Raw genomic sequence first — 19,998 nt, 5'->3', positions numbered from 1 at the left:
ATTATCTGTCAATTTTCTATTTAAGAAATATCTGCTCTTATCCTTATTATTTCCCTCCTCATTTTTACTTTGGGTTGATTTATCCTGATTTTTCTAGTTCCTTATGGCAGACTCTTAGATCACTGTTTTTAAATCATTCTTTTTTTCTAATGTAAATATTTAAAACCTTGTTTCTTTCTGCTTTAACTTCATCTTACAAATTTTGATATGTCATATTTTTATTTCATTTAGTTCAAAATATTTTCTAATTTCCTTTTAATTTTGTATCTGACCTATGTCTTAGTAAGCATTTTAATTAATTTCCAGATATTGAAAGATTTTTCAAATACATTTTGCAATTGATTCTTAATTTAATCCTGTTGTGGTCAGAGAACATTCTCTAAATGATTTAAATTATTTTAAACATATTGAGATTTGTCTTATGGCCTAGCACAAGGTTTATCTTGGTGAATGTTTTATGAACACTTGAAAAGAATGTGGATTTTCTGATTGTTGGGAAGAGTGTTTTATAAACATACTTAGAATGGTGTTTGTTGATAGGATAATTCAAACCTTCTCTATGATTATTGATTTTATGTCTAGTTATTCTGTCAACTGAGATAAGTGTTAAAACCTCTCCAACTGTAATTTTGAATTTGTCTATTTCTCTTTTTTGTTCTATTTATTTATGCTTCATGAATTTTGATGCTCTGTTATTAGATGCATGCACTGTTCTGATTACTGCGGCTTCTTTATGATTTGACACTTTTATCATTATGAAATATCCCTCTTTATCTCTGGTAAAACTAATTTTCCTGAAGTCTGCTTTGTCTAATACAATTAGAGCTACTCCATCATTCTTAGAATTAGTGTTTTCATAGTATACCTTTCTCCAATCATTTTCATTTCTAAGCTAAATGTGTCTTTACATTATATGTGAGTTTCATGTAAATAGCACATATTTGGTGATGCTTTTTAATAAGGTCTCACAGTTTCACCTTTTAGTAAAATATTTGGTTCATTTACATTTAATATATTTAGTAAAATAGTTGGACTAAAGACTTCCATATTGCTATTTGTTTTATATTTTTCCCATATGTATTTTATTTTTTCCCTCTTTTCTGACTAATTTTAGATTATTTTTTACTATTCCATTTTACATCTCCTATTGGTTTAATATATATATATATCACTGTATTTATTTTTTAATGTTATTTTTAATGGTTGTTATAGGACTTATCATATGGATCTTTTAGTTATCATAGTCTGCCTTGCATTAATACTAGCCCACTGTTTGTAAAACACAAGGAAATTAAAAGTTTCCCCTCCTGTACTTTTTTCTATTTTTGTCACACATTTAACTTCTACATGTTTAAAGAAACCTCACAATTCATTGGTATTATTTTTTCTTTAAACAATGAATTATCTTTCAAAAAATTAAAAAACAAAAACATATTATATATTTACCTATATAGTGGCTATTCCAAGTGCTTTTTATTCCTTTATGAACTGAATTTCCATCTGAAATTATTTTCCTTCAACCTTAAAAGTTTCCTTTGACATTTCTTGTAACGCAGGCCAGCTGGTGACAAATTTTTAGTTTTTTATTAATTGTTTTGGTCAAAAAAATATTGTGTCATGAAAACTCAGGCACTAAAATATGTCAAAATTTTCTAGCTAATATTCAAAGAAAGCTGTCTAACATCCAATCATGTGTAATTTTACTGAGAAAAATAAACGAAGAAAGCAGAAAAAAAGTAGTTTTATTTTCCTTCATTTTGGAGGAGTAGTTTTCACTGGATATTGATTGTTGACAGTTTCCTTCTAGCACTTAAAAATCATCCTTCTATTATCTTTTCACCTGCATTGTTTTTAATGAGAAGTCAGTAGTTTTTCTTATGATTGTTTTTGCTGTGTGTGTGTAATGTGTCTATTTTCTCTGTCTTCTTTTAATAGTTTTCTTACTATTACTGACTTTCAGCTAATGAGTGATGATATGCTTTGGAGTTATTTTCTACAGATTCATTCTTCTTGGAATTTATTAAGCTTTTTTGGATCTCTGAGTGTATAGTTTTTATCAGATTTAGAAAATCTTCAACCACCATCATTTCAAACATTTTTCTGCTCTCCTCCTCTTGTCTCTCCCTCTAATATGCCAATTTCATGCATGCAATTAGATATTGTCACAGGTCATTGAGCCTCAGTTAATTTTTTCGTCCACTTAACTCTCTGCTTCAGTTTGACTCATTTCCATTTTTCTGTTCACATTCACTGATCTTTTCTTTTGCTGTTAAACTCATCCAGGGAAATTTTCATTTCATGTATTTTTTAGAGGGGGGGAACAAAGTTCTATGATTTATTTTTTATTCTTTTATTTTATTACTTTATTTTATTTTATTTTATTTTTAGAAATGACATCTTGCTATGTTGACCAGATTGGTCTAAAACTCCTGGCCTCAAGTGATCCTCCCAGTTTGGCCTCCCAAAGTGCTGGAATTATAGGTATGAGCCACCACACCCAGCTGAGGATTTCTTTTTTCTTTTATGTTCTTTTATAAAATTTCCATTCTCTATTCTGTTTCTCTACTTGTTTCCTCACTTTATTCACATTTCCCTTTAAATATTTAACATAGTAATAGTAGTTGTTTTAAAGCTATTTTCTATTAATTCCATTATCTCTTTCTTTTCTGAGTTTGTTTCTATTCTTCTGCTGTGGTCTTTATACATCAAGTAATTCCTGATTTTGTGCTGAATGTTATAGTTCCTATGGTGTCTGATTTTAGTCTCCTTCTTAATAAAGTGTTAAGTTTTGTTCCAGAAAGCAGTTAAATTAAAGCATCTTGATTCTTTTGAGCCTTAGTAAAATTTTGTTAGAGCAGGCCTAGAGTAGCCTTTACTCTAGGGATAAATTTGTCCTTCTAAGGCATGGCCTTTCTGGACTCTCTACTAAGCACTGTGGGTGTTTAGAGAGGTCTCTGCTCTCTAATTGGTTGGAACTTAAATGTCTCTCAGCCTGTGCAGGCTATAGTACTTGTTCTATTCACAGCTCCTCAGTAGTTTTTCTTCCTGTAGTAGCTGTCTTTGCTTAGTAGTTGTTATATGCTGGACCTCATGTTTTCTTGGCCTGCTGATGTGAAGCTGTGTTTCCAGTCAAACACTCAAGGGTCCTCAATACAGATTTCTGAAGCTCCTGCTCTGTACAGCTCCCTTTTATTTGGACCCTGACTCATACATTCTAGCAAATACTGGAGCTCCAAATTCTGTTCTCTTTCCCCTTAGCCCCAAAAAATGACCACTGTGCTCTGGGTTTCCTCTCCTTCCACTGCAGTTCAGAAAATGCCTCCAAACAGAAAGCCAGGGAGATTGTTGAGCTAACTTTTTTAAGTTTTCTTTATGCAGTAATCACTATTTTGCATTGCCTGTTGTACAACATCTTAAAATGGTTATTTCATATACTTTGTCCAATTTTATAGTTATTTATGACAGGAAAATTAGTTGTGTATCAGTTACTCTGTCATCATTGGTAAGCAGGTATTTTAATGCAAACCGTTTTAGTTGTCAAGTTCTTTGAAGAATAGGTCTGGATGCTTTTCTTCGTAATCAGAGATACCACCTTAGTAATTGCACTCCAGTAAGTTTGTTGTACATATGTAAGTTAGTTTTAATGTATGTATATAAATGTGTGTGTGTAGAACATAATGAGGTTTCAGTAATCACATGAGGTAGCAGTCATTTACTTTTATGCATGCAACTTCTTTGTCAATTTCATGTTTTATGTCAGTTTTCCTAGTTTGGATCTTACTTAGCCCTGTGAGAACTGTAGCTAGAGGAACCAAAATGAAAGCACACTTTTTCTATTTTCTTTTAATTCTAAACTACATTACTTTTTAGAGTGTTATTCACCCAAGGTAAAGAATAATTCTGTTGGTGAGAGAGCTAACTAGAGTCAATTATATCGTATTAGACTTGGCAGACTTTACATGAACTGCAATGTAAAAGTAGGTTTGTTCTCCGTATTCATATGGTTGATTCAGAAAGAACATTGTTCACAGTATATGTGAGATGTCAAATGTACTGTTCAAGTCAATGGAACAAAAATGGGTCTATGATTCACATGTAGTTTTTTTCAAATAGGAAAAATTTGTGTGCATTAACTTGTAAACAAAAATGTATTCATAAATTTAAGCCAAATTTTATCTGGTACTATTTTGAACTTGATTTCTATAGTACAGATACACATAGCAGTTTGCCTTAAGAGTTCCTCTAGTGTACGTTGTAATTAGGCTTTGTACATGTGGAGTCCCTAGTAACACCCTGGTAGACATGATCAAAACCAAGGTTGCAAATGTATAGACTTCTGTGATAATATAAATAGAAATATTTATCGGGTGTCATTTATGTTTCTACTCCCTCAACAGATGCATTTTGAGTACCAGGTACTGTGTTAGGTGCTGGAAAAAAACATGATTTTAGGTACATTGTAGAATGTGTTTTAGAGAAAGCCTGTGTCTTATCACGATGTAAATATAAATAACTATTTTCACTATTTACACACTGCAAAAAACAAGAATTTGAAAAAGCATCTTCCTAACCTCCTATTTCAGGAACACAAAGCCATCACTCATCCCCCACACATAAAAAAATCATCTAGCCAGCGAGAATTTCCTCTTTCAAAAAATTAAAGCAGCATTGGTAGTAGTCATTACTACGTTTTATACCTGCTAACCTTAAGATCAATCTCAGCTGCAAGTGAACGCCTGTGGGTTAGGTTTCTTCTTTTTTTAACTTGTGGTTCTTTTTTGTTTGTTTTGTTTGATTTTGTTTTTAGGTCATAATTTCCTTGGCCTAAGTAAAGGATGAAGGAGTTTGCTACTTGGGAATCTTTTTTCGTAATGCTACATAGAATCAGTCTCAGTTTCTACATAGCTTCTAAGAATTATTGTTAAGAGCTAAGATAATTTTCTATTGTAGTGGTAATGTATTACATCATATACAATAGAAGATCTCTGAGTGATAGTCTACAGGATTTCTCATCAGATGCATCTGTTAATTAGTTAATTTTTCTAAGGCATTTTCAAAATTGAAGAAGGAAGATAATTCATTTTTAGCAGCATTGGAGTCTCTTTCTTCATGCAGACTGGAAGTATACTTTGAATCATAGTCATAGATTTCATTGCAGCCGGCACTCAAAGCTTGTATGTGAAGCAAGTGCAGATCAATTTTTGTGATTCTCATCTAAAAATACATAAAGCCCGAGTTGTACACTGGAGATTAACTAGCTTTATCAATAGCAAATGTCTTCCTTCACCTGAGATTAGTGAGGATTCAGACTTGGTCAAGCTGCTTTTATATCTGTCCTGCATGGTACTTTCAATAGATAGCGTCTTACCAAAAAATATAGATGTGTCCTTGGTATTTAACATTTTTAATGAGAAATTGCATCCAGACATTTTAAATATAAAAACTGTAAGTGTATTAAATATAACAACTATAGATATACTATGTATTGCATATTCTTTTCTTTCTCCTGAAATAAATCTCTGATATCTGAGGATGTGTGTATGTAATTAAAAATGGCTGCAGACACACACACACACACACACACAGACACACACACACAAATATAAATCTAAGGATTTTTAAATTCTGTTAAAGTGTTTTTTACCCATGAAGCTACAAATGTCCAAGCTATGTCATATCAAAATGAAAGTAATGCAACTTATCAAAAAGTAAAAGGTTTTAGTAATCAATTTTATTCATGAAATTTTATTTGGCTGATTTTTTTACAATATGACCAATTGTTTTGACATGATTTAGACATTTGGAAGAAATGTGTTTGCTTGTAATTGCTAAATGATTAACTTTGTATGTAACATATGTTAATTTTATATTTTAAAAAATTCTGGATTCTTAAAAGTTGTTATTTATCCAGCTCCAGCATAAGAACTTTATTTGAAATCAGCTACAGCAGAATGATGCCACACAATTCTTTAGTCTTGAAAGGACAGCTAACAACAGAATTATTTCATTTTAGTGCAAGGAGGAGAGTTTCTCAGAGACGGAGTTCCATAGAGACCCTCAATGGGTAAGGTCTACTTAGGAATTTAAAAATAAAAATAACAAAAGGGATATTTTCTTCAGAATAACTGAGAAAAATAAAGCTACTTTCTATGAAATCAAAGGAAAGAGCAGGTTAAAAAACATACTAACATAGGATTATTAATCAGATTTTGTTTAAAAACTACCTGAGCTTAGCATTGTGAGAGATTCACACTAAAGTTATTCATAAACACACAAAAAAGGTACACTTTCTGTGTTTTGTTCATATTTCATTTGTTTAATATTTTAGTGTTTTTAAAATATCAATGTATTTTGATAATATGTTTTAACTTTAAAATAATATTACGTATGTTAAATTGTATACTAACTTATTTAGTATCTTCAGTCTACTTGGAAACTATGAACAAGAATACGTGGTTGTTTTAGGGCCCCTTCACTTTAATCCTCAACTTGTGATGAATGTTGTCCAAGTATACTCATAATTTTTTATTTAACCACTATCACACAAATAGTATCTTTAAGCAATAGTTTCTAAAAAATTTTTACTTTTTTTATTTTTAGGAGCTTTCCAGTAGTGTTAAAGAAGTAATGACTCTCATTGGTATTTGTGGATATTCATGTATGGTGGAGGGTAACTAGTTATCCTGATTTGCCTGAGTCTGAAAGGTTTCCTGAAATGTGAGGCTTGCAGTGCTAAAATGGGAAGAGTCCCAGGCAAATCAGGACAGGTAATCGCCCTAAATGACAGACACTGACTTAAGTGGCTAATACAAGTACAGTTAACATTTATTGAAGTCTTAAATGTCAGGCATGGGGCTAAGCACATTGGCTCTTTTTTTTTAATTTTTATTTTTTTATTATACTTTAAGTTCTAGGGTACATGTGCACAACGTGCAGGTTTGTTACATATGTATACATGTGCCATGTTGGTGTGCTGCACCCATTCACTCGTCATTTAACATTAGGTATATCTCCTAATGCTATCCCTCCCCACTCCCCCCACCCCACAACAGGCCCCAGAGTGTGATGTTCCCCTTCCTGTGTCCATGTGTTCTCATTGTTCAATTCCCACCTATGAGTGAGAACATGCGGTGTTTGGTTTTTTGTCCTTGCGATAGTTTGCTGAGAATGATGGTTTCCAGCTTCATCTATATCCCTACAAAGGACATGAACTCATCATTTTTTATGCCTGCATAGTATTCCATGGTGTATATGTGTCACATTTTCTTAATCCAGTCTATCATTGTTGGACATTTAGATTGGTTCCAAGTCTTTGCTATTGTGAATAGTGCCGCAATAAACATACATGTGCATATGTCTTTATAACAGCATGATTTATAATCCTTTGGATATATAACCAGTAATGGGATGGCTGGGTCAAATGGTATTTCCAGTTCTAGATCCCTGAGGAATCGCCACACTATCTTCCGCAGTGGTTGAACTAGTTTACAGTCCCACCAATAGTGTAAAAGTGTTCCTATTTCTCCACATCCTCTCCAGCACCTGTTGTTTCCTGACTTTTTAATGATTGCCATTCTAACTGGTGTGAGATGGTATCTCATGTGGTTTTGATTTGCATTTCTCTGATGGCCAGTGATGATGAGTATTTTTTCATGTGTCTTTTGGCTGCATAAATGTCTTCTTTTGAGAAGTGTCTGTTCACATCCTTCGCCCACTTTTTGATGGGGTTGTTTGTTTTTTTCTTGTAAATTTGTTTGAGTTCATTGTAGATTCTGGATATTAGCCCTTTGTCAAATGAGTAGATGGCAAAAAATTTTCTCCCATTCTGTAGGTTGCCTGTTCACTCTGATGGTAGTTTCTTGTGCTGTGCAGAAGCTCTTTAGTTTAAGTAGAACCCATTTGTCAATTTTAGCTTTTGTTGCCATTGCTTTTGGTGTTTTAGACATGAAGTCCTTGCCCATGCCTATGTCCTGAATGGTATTGCCTAGGTTTTCTTCTAGGGTTTTTATGGTTTTAGGTCTAAAATGTAAGTCTTTAATCCATTTTGAATTAATTTTTGTATAAGGTGTAAGGAAGGGATCCAGTTTCAGCTTTCTGCATATGGCTAGCCAGTTTTCCCAGCACCATTTATTAAATAGGGAATCCTTTCCGTATTTCTTGTTTTTGTCAAGTTTGTCAAAGATCAGATAGTTGTAGATATGTGGCATTATTTCTGAGGGCTCTGTTCTATTCCATTGGTCTATATCTCTGTTTTGGTACCAGTACCATGCTGTTTTGGTTACTGTAGCCTTGTAGTATAGTTTAACGTCAGGTAGCGTGGTGCGTCCAGCTTTGTTCTTTTGGCTTAGGATTGACTTGGCGATGCGGGCTCTTTTTTGGTTCCATATGAACTTTAAAGTAGTTTTTTCCAATTCTGTGAAGAAAGTCATTGGTAGCTTGATGGGGATGGCATTGAATCCATACATTACCTTGGGTAGTATGGCCATTTTCATGATATTGATTCTTCCTACCCATGAGCATGGAATGTTCTTTTATTTAATCATCATGACAGTTCTTTGAGGTAGGTGCTAAATTTCATCTCATTCTGTAGATGAGGAAACTGAGTCTCAGTCAATTGTAAAACATAGGTTTGATTAACACATGCACATTGAATATACCAGAATATATGTTCTTCTAAACGAGTATTTCTTCTTATGTCTTAGTATGACTTAAACAATATTGTTTTATAGTAGGCTTAATAAGTGATTAGATTTTAAAGGGAACTTTTCAGATATCTGCAATGAAAACTATCAAACACTGATTTAAGAAATCACACAAAAAAATTTAAGAAGAAAAAAATTTAAGAAATACCCCCAAAATTTAAGAAGACACACAAAAAATGGAAAGATATTGTATTTTCATAGATTGAAATAATCAATATTATTAAAATATCCATACTACACAAAGCAATCTACAAATTTAATGTAATCCCTATGAAAATATAAATAACATTCTTCACAGAAATAGAAAAAAAAATCCTAAAATTTATATGGAACCACAAAAGACCCAGAATAGTCAAAGCTATCCTAAGCAGAAAGAATAAAACTGGAGGAATCACATTACCTGACTTTAAATTATACTACAGAGCTATAGTAACTGAAACAGCATGGTACTGGCTTAAAACTAACACATAGATCAGTGGAACAAAATAGAGGATGCAAAGATAAATGCATACATCTACAGTGAACTTCTTTTTGACAAAGGTGCCAAGAACATACATTGGGGAGGGGACAGTCTCTTCAACAAATGGTGCTGGAAAAACTGGTTATCTATATGCAAAAGAATGAAACTAGAACTCTTTCTCTTGCCATATGCAAACATCAAATCAAAATGGATTAAAGACTTAAATATAAGACTTCAAACTATGAAACTACTAAAATAAAACACTGGGAAAACTCTCTAGGACAATGGACTGTGCAAAGATTTCTTGAATAGTATGCCCACAAACACAAGCAACCAAAGCAAAAATGGACAAATGAGACCACATCACATTAAAAAGCTCCTGCACAGCACAGGAAAATATCAACAAAGTGAAGAGACAATCCACAGAATGGGAGAAAATACTTGCAAACTACCCATCTGACCAAGGATTAATAACCAGAATATATAAAGAGCTCAAACAGCCCTATCAAAAAAAAAATCTGATGACATGATTAAAAAATGGACAAAAGATTTGAATAGACATGTCTCCAAAGACATAAAAATGGCAAACAGGCATATAAAAATTTGTTCAACATCATAATCATCAGAGAAATGAAAATCAAAACTACAATTAGATATCATCTCACCTCAATTAAAATTGCTTATATCCAAAAGACAGGCAATAACAAATTCTGGTGAGGATGTGGAGAAAAGGGAACCCTCACCCACTACTGGTGGGAATGTAAATTAGTACAATCACAGTTTGGAGGTTCCTCAAAAAACTAAAAATAGAGCTCCATTATAATCCAGCAATCCCACAGCTGGGTATATACCACAAAGAAAGAAAATTAATATATTGTTCTGATATCTGCACTTCTATGTTTATTGCAGCACTATTCATAATAGCCAAGATTTGGAAGCAACCTAAGTGTCCATCAACCAATGAATGGATAAAGAAAATGTGGTATATATATATGAAAGAGTACTATTCAGCCATGTGAAAGAATGAGATCCTGTTACTTGCAACAACATGGTTGGAACTGAAGATCATTAACGTTAAGCGAAATAAGCCATGCACAGAAAGGCAAACTTTGCATATTCTCACTTATTTGTGGGTGTTAAAAATTAAAACAATTGAATCCATGGAGATAGAGAGTAGAAGGAAGATTACCAGGGGCTGGGAAAGGTAGTGGGAAGAGTGTGTGTGTGTGTGTGTTTGGGGAGCGGGAGGAAGTGGGGAGGATTAATAGGTACAAAAAAAATAGTTAGAATGAGTAAAAGCTAGTATTTGCTAGCACAACAGGGTAACTATAGTCAAATATAATTTAATAGTACATTTTAAAATAACTGAAAGAATAAAATTGGATTGTTTGTAACACAAAGGATAAATGCTTGAGGTGATGGATACCCCATTTACCCTGATGTGATTATTATGCATTGCATGCCTGTTTCAAAATATCTCATGTAACCCATAAATATATTTACACCTATTATGTACCCATACAAATTAAAATTAATAAAAGAGACTTGTTTTAGCATACAGGAGGATCATCCATTGGAACAATGTACCATAACTTTGGTGAAACCGACTCTGTTCTTGTAGTATTAAGTCAAACAGAGGTGAAAAAAACCAGTTGTTTTTAGGAACTTGAGGGCAATTCACCTTAGTGTAGAAAAGTCAAATTTATTTCTAATATTTACTTTGAATGTAAGAGAGAGACAAAACCTAAAGCATACATTTTACTGGGTTCACTGTGCTTCACTTTTTTTAGGGCTATGAGAGAGGACTTAATGTAGTTGAGGCATGAAGGAAAAGGGGGGATTTGGTGTGCTCTGTGAGAGAGGAGTGAGTCTGGAGAGAAGAATGGCAAGAAGTCACTGAAACAGCTGCATGGGCTGGAGTAAGGGTAATGAAAGCAGCAAATGCTCCTTCACTGTCTTGCAAGACCCAACAGTCTGAATGTGGTGGTCTGGGGTTCCTCTTCTCTCCCACCTGTCCATAAGCCTTAGCAGAATCTGATGCTTGAGCATAATGTCTAAAAAGTATTATGGCTAGTATCATGTGGCTACATGTTAACTCAGTTAAATACTGAATTGGGTGGCAGGATTGACAAAGAAAGTTTTGAGATCCATACAAGGAACAGGGTTTTTCCAAATCAGGCCTGATAGGAAGCTTGACTCACACTTTTGTAGGTGGGGTTCTCTGCCATGGCTGTCAGATAAGTACAAAGACAAAGAAACAAACTTGGAAAAACACAGGGATGTATTGTCTGTCACCTCCATTCCTTCAAGCCAATCTGACGTCCAAATACTCAAATGCAGATTGCCAGCATTTTTCAGATGAACTACAACAAAGAAGAAATGAATGAATGGACAAATGAAATGTGGTAGATACATACAATGGAATACCATTCAGCCTTTAAAAGGAAGGAAATTCTGACACATGCTACAACATGCATAAATCTTGAAGACATTATGCTAAGTGAAATAAGCCAGTTACAAAAAAGACAAATGCTATATGAGTCCACTTATAGGAGGTACTTCACAGTGGCCAAATTCACAAAGACAGAAGGTACAAAGGTGGGTTCCAGGGACCGGGGATGGAAGGAATGAGGAGTTAGTGTTTAATGGGGATTGAGTTTCAGTTTTGCAAAATGAAAAGAGTTCTGGAGATGAATGGTGGTGATGGTTGTACAACAATGGGAATGTACTTAATGCTACTGAACCATACACTCAAAAATGGTTAAGATGATACATTTTATGCTATGCGTATTTTACCACAATTTTGTTTTCGTTTTTTTGGTTTTTTTTTTTTTGAGACGAAGTCTTGCTCTTGTCCCCCACGCTGGAGTGCAATGGAGCGATCTTGGCTCACTGCAACTTTCACCTCCTGGGTTCAAGTGATTCTCCTGCCTCAGCCTCCCGAGTAGCTGGGATTTACAGGCGTCTGCACCACGCCTGGCTAATTTTTGTATTTTTAATACAGATGGGGTTTCACCATGTTGGCCAGGCTGGTCTTGAACTCCTGACCTCATAATCCACCCGCCTTGGCCTCCCAAAGTGCTGGGATTACAGGCATGAGGCACCATGCATGGCCCCAAATTTTTTTTTAAAAAAAGAGAAGAGGCCAGGCATGGTGGGTGGCTCATGTCTGTAATCCCAGCACTTTGGGAGGCCGAGGTGGACGGACAGATTACTTGAGGTCAAGGGTATGAGACAAGCCTGGCCAACATCGTGAAACCCCATCTCTACTAAAAATACAAAAATTAGCCAGGCATGCTGGCAGGCACCTGTAATCCCAGCTACTCAGGAGGCTGAGACAGGAGAATTGCTTGAACCCCGAGGCAGAAGTTGCAGTGAATCGAGATTGTGCCACTGCACTCCAGCCTGGGTGACAGAGCGAGACCCCATCTCGAAAAAAAATAAACAAAATAAATAAATAAATAAGAGAAGAAAAGAACCCTTAGGCTTTTCTATGTGCACAATTTTCCTCACCATCTAAACAGCCCTTCTATTTTTGTTTTTGCTCTGATAACAGCTCTTACTAAATAGTTAAACAAGTCCTTGATATGACTTCTTCAGGTTTTTCTTCTGTAAAATGGGAATAATCTTTCTTATTATGCAAGTGCTTCTTTTGAGGTATAATTGGACCTTCTCTTAAACATCAGCTGAATAAGACTCATCTCTTCTCTTCTTTATCTGCTTCCACACTCAAGAAATAAAGAAGGAAAATTTAATCACAAAGTCAGAATGTGTTACAAGAAGTGCTGCTATGAGTCAGATTTTTCATGCAGTACTTAGGGACCAGAAGTCAGTGTGGCAATTTCTCAGGGATCTAGAACTAGAAATACCATTTGACCCAGCCATCCCATTACTGGGTATATACCCAAAGGACTATAAATCATGCTGCTATAAAGACACCTGCACACGTATGTTTATTGCGGCAGTATTCACAATAGCAAAGACTTGGAACCAACCCAAACGTCCAACAATGATAGACTGGATTAAGAAAATGTGGCACATATACACCATGGAATATTATGCAGCCATAAAAAATGATGAGTTCATGTCCTTTGTAGGGACATGGATGAAATTGGAAATCATCATTCTCAGCAAACTATCGCAAGGACAAAAAACCAAACACCGCATGTTCTCACTCATAGATGGGAATTGAACAATGAGAACACATGGACACAGGAAGGGGAACATCACACTCTGGGGCCTGTTGTGGGGTGGGGGGAGTGGGGAGGGATAGCATTAGGAGATACACCTAATGCTAAATGACGAGTGAATGGGTGCAGCACACCAACATGGCACATGTATACGTATGTAACTAACCTGCACATTGTGCACATGTACCCTAAAACTTAAAGTATAATAATAATAAAAAAAAGAAACAATTAAAAAAAAAAAGAGAAAATGACTGCAGGGCTGAGATGGATTTACCAGGAAACTACGCTAAGACGCATGACATACGTGTCACCAATGCTCAGGACATCATACTAAACTAGTGGCTTTCATGCCCTGTGGAAAGGCCTGGGAAAGTTGTGATTTCCCCAGAATTACTGACTTCACTTCTCAGATACCTTTTACAAAATCCCATGTATGGTAAAGTCTTTGTACCCATATCGCAAACCGTGTCCTTATTTCAGAATCAATCACTGAGGCAATGAGTAGAGGCACCAAGGCAGAGTGTTGAAGAACTCTGAAGCCAGAAAGACTTAGTTATGAATCCCTGCTCTGTCATGCACCAGCCACGGGTCCTTGTCCATATTACTAAATCTGTTACAGCTTAATGTTTAAAACTTAATGGGGCCGGGCGCGGTGGCTCACGCTTGTAATCCCAGCACTTTGGGAGGCCGAGGCGGGCAGATCACGACGTCTGGAGATCCAGACCATCCTGGCTAACACGGTGAAACCCCGTCTCTACTAAAAATACAAAAAATTAGCCGGGCGTGGTGGCGGGCACCTGTAGTCCCAGCTACTCGGGAGGCTGAGGCAGGAGAATGGCGTGAACCCGGGAGGCGGAGCTTGCAGTGAGCCGAGATTGCACCACTGCACTCCAGCCTGGGCGACAGAGCGAGACTCCGTCTCAAAAATAAAATAAATAAAATAAAATAAAATAAAACTTAATGGTACCAGATCCCAAATAAAAACCTTCCTCTTGCTGGAAATGCAAATTAGTACAGCCATTGTGGAAAACAATATGGAGATTCCTCCGAAAATTAAACCTAAAACTACCCTATGATCCAGCATTTTTGCTTTTGTATATATATCCAAAGGAAGTGAAATCAGGAAGTCAAAGAGATAGCTACACTCACATGTTTATTGCAGCATTATTCACAGTAGCCAGGCTATGGCATCAACTTAAGTATCCATTAATGGATGAATTGATAAAGAAAATGTGGTACATATACACAACGGAATACTATTCAACCTTTAAAAATAAGGAAATTTGGTCATTTGTAACAATGTGAATGAACCTGGAGAGCATAAAGCTAAGTGAAATAATCCAGCCACAGAAAGACAAATACCACATGTGCTCATTTATGTATGGAACCTAGAAGAGTTGAAATCATAGATGCAGAGAATAGAAACAGAGAATAGATGCAGAGAATAGGTAACCAGGGACTGGGGTGGGAGGTGTTAAAAAAGTCTTGCTCTGTAGCTATAATTTGGACTTTTTTTTTGTTTGTATTAATGACTCTTAAGCATATAATATTCCCCACTGTATTTTTGGTCTATCTCTCCAGTTCCCTGATACTGTTTTATTCCTTAATTCTTTCCTCATCTTTAAAAAGAACTCTTTGTGTTTACTTCTCTTCACCTCTTAGAAAACGTCACCAAAGGTTGTTATGAATCACAGCAGTCTGGCTTGAGAATTGTTCAACATAAAATTCCAAATATAATTTATCCCTGGATGATGTTGTTTGTGAATTATTCATACAATCTGATTAGGAACTTAAGAGCATTTGTAGTCAAATAACAACTTTTCTCCAAATGACACACAGCACATCTGAGACACAGCACAGTGATCTCAATTGCCAGATGAGAAACTGAGGCCCAGGAATGCAGAGGGCTGAACCAATGTTGAACGAGAACTGTGGACTAAAACGTCAAAATGTTTCTACCAGGGCTTAAGACTAAGTAGTAAATCCCCACCTACTCCCTCTCCTCCTCCTATTTCCTGTAGGATAAATTATTTTTAAGAGAAACACACAGGTGAAAGGAAAACACGCTCTTTGAGGACATGTGGCTAAACCAGATGCTAACAGCATTCAAGCTCAGATACAGCAATAACAGCAGAAACCAAATGTGAACTAAAGCCAGTACCTAATCTGCTCTTCTTAACCTGGCATCCAAGGCCTTTCATGAACAGCCCCGGCCTGGTTTGCCAACCTTGGCTTGCCCACCGAATTCCCAACTGGAAACTGAAACCCTAAGTAACATTCATACTAAACTCTCTCCAAACTCCCAGCATCTCCACTCTTCTTCTCTTTCTGCCTTACTTATCCTTCCATCTTTGACCTGAGCATCAATGCCACTAGGAGTACTTCCCAGCCTTCTTCCACCCCTCCTTGGGGTTAGAGTCCCCTCCCCTGTGTTCCCAGAGTATACTATGCATATTCCTGTCATTAGTATCTCATCGTGTATTAACATTACCTGCTCCCTTGTGGCCCTTTCCGACCACACTGGGAGCTCCTTTAGAGGAAAGACTGTAGCTTGAGTGCTTGGCACACATTAGTTCTTCAATAAATGCATGCTAAGAGAATCAGTATTGTCCAGGTCTCCAAAGAAAAATAACTCTTTGGCCAGGTGTGGTGGTTCACACCTGTAATCCCAGCACTTTGGGAGGCCGAGGTGGGTGGATTGTCTGAGGTCAGGAGTTCAAGACCAACCTGGCCAACATAGTGAAACCCTGTCTCTACTAAAAATACAAAAAATTAGTGGAGCGTGGTGGTGGCCACCTGTAATCCTGGCTACTCAGGAGGTTGAGGCAGGAGAATCGCTTGAACCCAGGAGGTAAAGGTTGCAGTGAGCCGAGATCATGTCATTGCACTCCAGCCAGGGCAACAAGAGTGAAACTCCATCTCAAAAAAAAAAAGAAAAAAAAAAGAAAAAGGAAACTCTTTGCTTGATTTCTTTTTCTTTTACTAACAGGTAATGAGCTTTCCCCTTGTATGTAGTAAGGCTATGATCTAGCAGACTTGTTCTATGGAATCAGTATGGCTTACCTAAGTAAAAAAAAAAAGAATAATAGATTGTTTGACTCGAAAGGACGTTCAGAAGTCATTTATTTTTCACCCCCATCAGCCCCAATGTGAATTTCCTAGAAATTTGAAAAGATTTTAGTAATTAAAGGCCACAAAAGGTAGCAGTCAGCATTAGAAATAAGGACATATTAACCTTAAACGGGCTCAAATGGCATGTTCAGATAAGTTTGGTTTTCAAGAATCAAGAATGAAGCTTCCAACTTGTCACCCCTTCCTGTTGAGACATGTGAGTACATAGAAAGTCATGTAATTCATAAGCCTATGATTCATTTACTCTCCATTCATCAAACTGCTGAGTGTCATGAACGTGTTTGACACCTGTTTAAGCTTCCTTTTCTTGACAAGGAAGTTTGTTTTTGGGAGATAACTCATGTACTAAAATCTAGGGACTTACAGGGAAATTTCAAAGCAGACAAGTCAGAGAGGCATGTAAGCTGGCCCCAAAACATTTTTCCAGTATTGGTTAATAATCTAGGAGCCTTGAGGTGAGTAATAGTCTATAGATGACGTGAGCCACTAGTTAATGGACTGAATTACCCAAGAGATCAATGAGCGACACCAGAAATTTGAAGGTTTCCCCAATTCTCCATACAGTCTTGGTTGGCTTCAGATTTATGGCATGAGACTAAAATGTGTAAAAATGGCCCAAGGATTTTAGAAAGAAAAACACTCAAGTAAAATAGTGGTCACTTTGAAAGGTAGTAAGAATGGATCAATTCAAATCATAAATTGCATTATTGCCTATGCAAAAATCCCATACTAAACCTTTTATTTCCTCTTCTAATTTTTGAATTGTGGTAAAATACACATAACATAAAATTTATCACCTTAACCATTTTTAAATGTACAGTTCAGTTGTACTAAATACATTCATAATGTGCAAACATCACCACCATTCATCTCTATGACTCTTTTTGATGCCAATCTTTTTTTTAAAAAAAGAGATTTTTTTCTGATTTTTTGTGTGTGTGTGTGTGATTTTTTTTTTTTTTTTGAAACTGAGTCTCACTCTGTCACCCAGGCTGAAGTGCAGGGGCGCAACCTTGGCTCACTGCAATCTCTGCCTCCCAGGTTCAAGCCATTCTCCTGCCTCAGCCTCCCGAGTAGCTGGGATTATAGGCAAGCGCCACCACACCCAGCTAATTTTTGTATTTTTAGTAGAGACGGGGTTTCAAATCTTTTAATGTTCTGAAATGACCCTGTACAAGGAAGGGTTGAGGTCTTTCTTTTTGTTTCTCTCTATGATAGAGTTCAAGATTAAGAAGGCTAAAGTCAAATCTTCAAATGAGAGCATCAGTCAGAAGTTGATGTCAGATTACTAGCTATGACTGAAAAAAACAAATCAAAACAAAACCAACCAAATATCATCATCTAGGAAAAGTCTGTTACTTTAAAATAATTGTGATGTCCAGAACTGAGGTCTGACTCAGGCTTGACTAAGTCAGGAGCGGCAGCGGTCAGACTGATGCTGAAGATACATCTTAGTTTGCTTGAGCTGCTGTCACAAAATGCCTGAGAGAAGGTAATTTGTAAATAACAGAAATTTATTTCTCACAGTTCTGCAGACTAGGAAGTCCAAGATCAGGCACCACAGGTTTGCTGTCTGGTGAGGTCCTGCTGCCTTGAATGCTGCATCCTTTGTAGAGGACAAACACCTTTTCTTCACAAGGCAGAAGAGATAGAAAGGAAAAAAGAGGCTGGCTAATTTCCTCTAGCCTTTTTATAAAGTTGTTAATCCCATTCATGAAGACAGAGCTCTCACCTCCTGAAGGTCCCACTTCTTAACAATATCACCTTAGGGCTTAAGTTCCAACATAGGAATTTTGGAGGGGACACATTCAACCATAGCAGGAGAGAAAGCGCTGTAGTTCATAATAGGCTGAACCTAAGGAAAATCAGTAGATTGAGATGAGTTCGAATTACAACTTGGGATCTCTAGAAACCTAAGAACACTTCCAATTCTTGAATTACTGTATTCCTGCTTCACGGTGCTCCAACATCTGCTTGAACACTTCTGTATATACAAAACCCTTTGCTTCTTCAGCTTACCCATTATACGGATGGCTCTGACTGTTAGAAAGTTTCTCCTTGTATTGGAGCAATATTTATCTCTGTGTTTCTTCCAGCCATGCTTCCTTTTAAAGATATGCAGAGTAAGTGAAATCCTTTTATCCCACATAACTCGGTGAGTTTGGGGACCCATCTGTGGAGATTTCCATGATTGATAATTCTCTGTAGGTGAAAGCTTCCTGGCTCTTTCTACTTCTCCTCATAAAATATAGCTTCTAATACCTCCACTTTCTTGATTGTTTTCCTCTGAAAATCCTTCTGTTTGTCACTTCATCCTTTAAATATGTTAATTAAATGAATGTACAGGCCCCTTCATGCTCAGATCTTGAAAAATTCATGGTGGAGTCACATTATTTTTTAAATGAACGTGGACAAATTTTCTTCTATTTCCCGAGCTCTCTCCCTCGTAGCCAATGAACGTGGTTTTTCTGTGCTTATCACAGCTAAGTGGCATGTTTGTCAGCATTTGTTTACTAGAAAATTCCATTCTCATTATTTTCAAATTCTTATGGGCTGTTGAGTGAAAGATCTTGCCTTAGACCACATTTAAACCATGACATCAAGTGCAGCCATACAATTCAAGGACAAATAAACCCCAGATAAAAACAAGGAAAAAGGAGACTCTGTATATCATTCGAAAGCAAAATGAATCATTTTTTTATGTGAGTGTGAGTGGAAGTTGACAGGAAATTCAGGATAGGGTTAGTGAAGGGGGAAAAGCACTTATTGATTTATATTTTCCACAGAGAAAGCCAGATTGGGTATGTCTGGACCTTGGGTATATACACACACAGAATTAATCAAGAAGAGAATGTACAACTGCATCAATATGTTTTCATTTTTATGGTTATTTATTGAGCTTTATTTGTCTATGCAATAGAGAACAGTCCATAGGCTCCATGGAAAGGTTTGTATGATATATACTGTAGCAGAAAACAGATGGTCATCTGATATTAACTGATATTAACTGTGTTTAAACAAAGTTGAATTGCTATTACTGATACCATCAATGATGACGTATTTGGAAAGCATGGTAAAGGGACTTTCACCCCCTTGGAATATTTTTCCTTTCAGTGTTTGTGATTGTCTACACAACATTGAAAACATCTGCATGTAAACCAAACCTTTCAGCCCATTATCTGCATGGCCGGCATATGCAATGCCAAACAACTGAGCACTGAGAAAGAAAAATGCAACTGGCTAAATTATTTAGACCAATACAACCAGATCTGAATAATTATTCAAAGGGTTGATTAGTATGGACACCTCACTGTATCTAGACACAAAATAGAACATCTAATTCAAGTCACTCTGATCTGTTAAGATCTTACTTGGTTCCTGGTTACTTACAAGGGTACAGTTTGGATGCTTTAATGGCCCAGCCTCATCTGCAGCTTCTCTTCACTTTATAAACTCGACAATCCAATCATATAGACTATGCACCAATTTAAGAGCCCTTGATGCTTTTTCATGT

At 36.3% G+C, this 19,998-nt stretch overlaps 1 non-coding gene across 1 annotated transcript in view; it reads left to right on the top strand.

The window, feature by feature from the left end:
- LOC100937904 (uncharacterized) overlaps positions 1 to 19,998 on the top strand; it is a 40,127-nt gene that overhangs the window by 6,306 nt on the left and 13,823 nt on the right. The window contains exon 3 of the transcript XR_010141752.1: positions 2,389 to 2,481. This is a non-coding gene — a transcript (uncharacterized LOC100937904). The remainder of the gene's footprint in view (positions 1 to 2,388; positions 2,482 to 19,998) is intronic.

Source organism: Pongo abelii, chromosome 9, assembly GCF_028885655.2.
Source record: "Pongo abelii isolate AG06213 chromosome 9, NHGRI_mPonAbe1-v2.0_pri, whole genome shotgun sequence".
NCBI classification, from domain to species: domain Eukaryota; kingdom Metazoa; phylum Chordata; class Mammalia; order Primates; family Hominidae; genus Pongo; species Pongo abelii.
Note: the sequence above shows the minus strand (reverse complement) of the source record. Positions and strands in the feature narration are given on the sequence as shown.